We start from the raw sequence: 4,026 nt of genomic DNA, 5'->3' as shown, positions 1-4,026 counted from the left end.
AAAATTGGGGGTTCAAAAAACCCCACAGTACCCCTGAAATGCATAGAAAACTGCTTTTTTTTGGCACAGCCAATAAAAAAAATTGGGGGTTCAAAAAACCCCACAGTACCCCTGAAATTCATAGAAAACTGCTTTTTTTTTGGCCAAAACGCTAGAAAAAATTGGGGGTTCAAAAAACCCCACAGTACCCCTGAAATGCATAGAAAACTGCTTTTTTTTGGCACAGCCAATAAAAAAAATTGGGGGTTCAAAAAACCCCACAGTACCCCTGAAATGCATAGAAAACTGCTTTTTTTTGGGCCAAAACGCTAGAAAGGTCAAAGGTCAAAAGGTCAAAGGTCAAAAGGTCAAAGGTCAAAAGGTCAAAGGTCAAATTGCTAGAAAGGTCAAACATCAAAACGTCAAAGGTCAAAACGCTAGAAAGGTCAAAGGTCAAAAGGTCAAAGGTCAAAAGTCAAATCGCTAGAAAGGTCAAAATGCCACGATGCGCTTTTTTCATCGCTAGAAAGGTCAAAGGTCAAAACACTAGAAAGGTCAAAGGTCAAAACCCCTGAAATGCATGGAAAACTGCTTTTTTTTTGCACAGCCAATACAAAAATTGGGGGTTCAAAAAACCCCACAGTACCCCTGAAATGCATAGAAAACTGCATTTTTTTTGGCACAGCCAATAAAAAAAATTGGGGGTTCAAAAAACCCCACAGTACCCCTGAAATGCATAGAAAACTGCATTTTTTTTGGCACAGCCAATAAAAAAATTGGGGGTTCAAAAAACCCCACAGTACCCCTGAAATGCATAGAAAACTGCTTTTTTTTGGCACAGCCAATACAAAAATTGGGGGTTCAAAAAACCCCACAGTACCCCTGAAATGCATAGAAAACTGCTTTTTTTTGGCACAGCCAATACAAAAATTGGGGGTTCAAAAAACCCCACAGTACCCCTGAAATGCATAGAAAACTGCTTTTTTTTGGCACAGCCAATACAAAAATTGGGGGTTCAAAAAAACCCCACAGTACCCCTGAAATGCATAGAAAACTGCTTTTTTTTGGCACAGCCAATAAAAAAATTGGGGGTTCAAAAAACCCCACAGTACCCCTGAAATGCATAGAAAACTGCTTTTTTTTGGCCAAAACGCTAGAAAGGTCAAAGGTCAAAAGGTCAAAGGTCAAAAGGTCAAAGGTCAAATCGCTAGAAAGGTCAAAAAAATTGGGGGTTCAAAAAACCCCACAGTACCCCTGAAATGCATAGAAAACTGTTTTTTTTTTGGCACAGCCACAAAAAAAAATGGGGGTTCAAAAAACCCCACAGTACCCCTGAAATGCATAGAAAACTGCTTTTTTTTGGCACAGCCAATAAAAAAATTGGGGGTTAAAAAAAACCCACAGTACCCCTGAAATGCATAGAAAACTGCTTTTTTTTGGCACAGCCAATAAAAAAATTGGGGGTTCAAAAAACCCCACAGTACCCCTGAAATGCATAGAAAACTGCTTTTTTTTGGCACAGCCAATACAAAAATTGGGGGTTCAAAAAACCCCACAGTACCCCTGAAATGCATAGAAAACTGTTTTTTTTTGGCACAGCCAATAAAAAAATTGGGGGTTAAAAAAACCCACAGTACCCCTGAAACCACGATGCGGTTTTTTCAAAACGTCACGATGCGCTTTTTCATCGCTAGAAAGGTCAAAGGTCAAAACGCTAGAAAGGTCAAAGGTCAAAAGAGGTCACAGTACCCCTGAAATGCATAGAAAACTGCTTTTTTTTGGCACAGCCAATAAAAAAATAAAAAAACCCCACAGTACCCCTGAAATGCATAGAAAACTGGGTTTTTTTGGCACAGCCACAAAAAAAAATGGGGGTTCAAAAAACCCCACAGTACCCCTGAAATGCATAGAAAACTGCTTTTTTTTGGCACAGCCAATAAAAAAATTGGGGGTTAAAAAAAACCCACAGTACCCCTGAAATGCATAGAAAACTGCTTTTTTTTGGCACAGCCAATAAAAAAATTGGGGGTTCAAAAAACCCCACAGTACCCCTGAAATGCATAGAAAACTGCTTTTTTTTGGCACAGCCAATACAAAAATTGGGGGTTCAAAAAACCCCACAGTACCCCTGAAATGCATAGAAAACTGTTTTTTTTTGGCACAGCCAATAAAAAAATTGGGGGTTAAAAAAACCCACAGTACCCCTGAAACCACGATGCGTTTTTTTCAAAACGTCACGATGCGCTTTTTCATCGCTAGAAAGGTCAAAGGTCAAAACGCTAGAAAGGTCAAAGGTCAAAAGAGGTCACAGTACCCCTGAAATGCATAGAAAACTGCTTTTTTTTGGCACAGCCAATAAAAAAATCAAAAAACCCCACAGTACCCCTGAAATGCATAGAAAACTGGTTTTTTTTGGCACAGCCAATAAAAAAATTGGGGGTTCAAAAAACCCCACAGTACCCCTGAAATGCATAGAAAACTGCTTTTTTTTGGCACAGCCAATAAAAAAATTGGGGGTTCAAAAAACCCCACAGTACCCCTGAAATGCATAGAAAACTGTTTTTTTTTTTGCCAAAACGCTAGAAAGGTCAAAGGTCAAAAGGTCAAAGGTCAAAAGGTCAAAGGTCAAAAGGTCAAAGGTCAAATCGCTAGAAAGGTCAAAAATCAAAACGTCAAAGGTCAAAACGCTAGAAAGGTCAAAGGTCAAAAGGTCAAAGGTCAAAAGGTCAAAGGTCAAATCGCTAGAAAGGTCAAAATGCCACGATGCGCTTTTTTCATCGCTAGAAAGGTCAAAGGTCAAAACACTAGAAAGGTCAAAGGTCAAAACCCCTGAAATACATAGAAAACTGCTTTTTTTGGCACAGCCAATAAAAAAAGTTGGGGGTTCAAAAAACCCCACAGTACCCCTGAAATGCATGGAAAACTGCTTTTTTTTTGCACAGCCAATACAAAAATTGGGGGTTCAAAAAACCCCACAGTACCCCTGAAATGCATAGAAAACTGCTTTTTTTTGGCACAGCCAATAAAAAAAATTGGGGGTTCAAAAAACCCCACAGTACCCCTGAAATTCATAGAAAACTGCTTTTTTTTTGGCCAAAACGCTAGAAAAAATTGGGGGTTCAAAAAACCCCACAGTACCCCTGAAATGCATAGAAAACTGCTTTTTTTTGGCACAGCCAATAAAAAAAATTGGGGGTTCAAAAAACCCCACAGTACCCCTGAAATGCATAGAAAACTGCATTTTTTTTGGCACAGCCAATAAAAAAATTGGGGGTTCAAAAAACCCCACAGTACCCCTGAAATTCATAGAAAACTGCTTTTTTTTTGGCCAAAACGCTAGAAAGGTCAAAGTTCAAAAGGTCAAAGGTCAAAAGGTCAAAGGTCAAAAGGTCAAAGGTCAAATCGCTAGAAAGGTCAAAAAAATTGGGGGTTCAAAAAACCCCACAGTACCCCTGAAATGCATAGAAAACTGCTTTTTTTTGGCACAGCCAATACAAAAATTGGGGGTTCAAAAAACCCCACAGTACCCCTGAAATGCATAGAAAACTGCTTTTTTTTGGCACAGCCACAAAAAAAAATGGGGGTTCAAAAAACCCCACAGTACCCCTGAAATGCATAGAAAACTGCTTTTTTTTGGCACAGCCAATAAAAAAATTGGGGGTTCAAAAAACCCCACAGTACCCCTGAAATGCATAGAAAACTGCTTTTTTTTGGCACAGCCAATAAAAAAATGGGGGGTTCAAAAAACCCCACAGTACCCCTGAAATGCATAGAAAACTGCTTTTTTTTGGCACAGCCAATAAAAAAATTGGGGGTTCAAAAAACCCCACAGTACCCCTGAAATGCATAGAAAACTGCTTTTTTTTGGCACAGCCAATAAAAAAATTGGGGGTTCAAAAAACCCCACAGTACCCCTGAAATGCATAGAAAACTGCTTTTTTTTGGCACAGCCAATAAAAAAATAAAAAAACCCCACAGTACCCCTGAAATGCATAGAAAACTGCTTTTTTTTGGCACAGCCAATACAAAAATTGGGGGTTCAAAAAA

Source organism: Electrona antarctica (assembly GCF_951216825.1).
Source record: "Electrona antarctica genome assembly, chromosome: 2".
NCBI classification, from domain to species: Eukaryota; Metazoa; Chordata; class Actinopteri; order Myctophiformes; family Myctophidae; genus Electrona; species Electrona antarctica.
Note: the sequence above shows the minus strand (reverse complement) of the source record.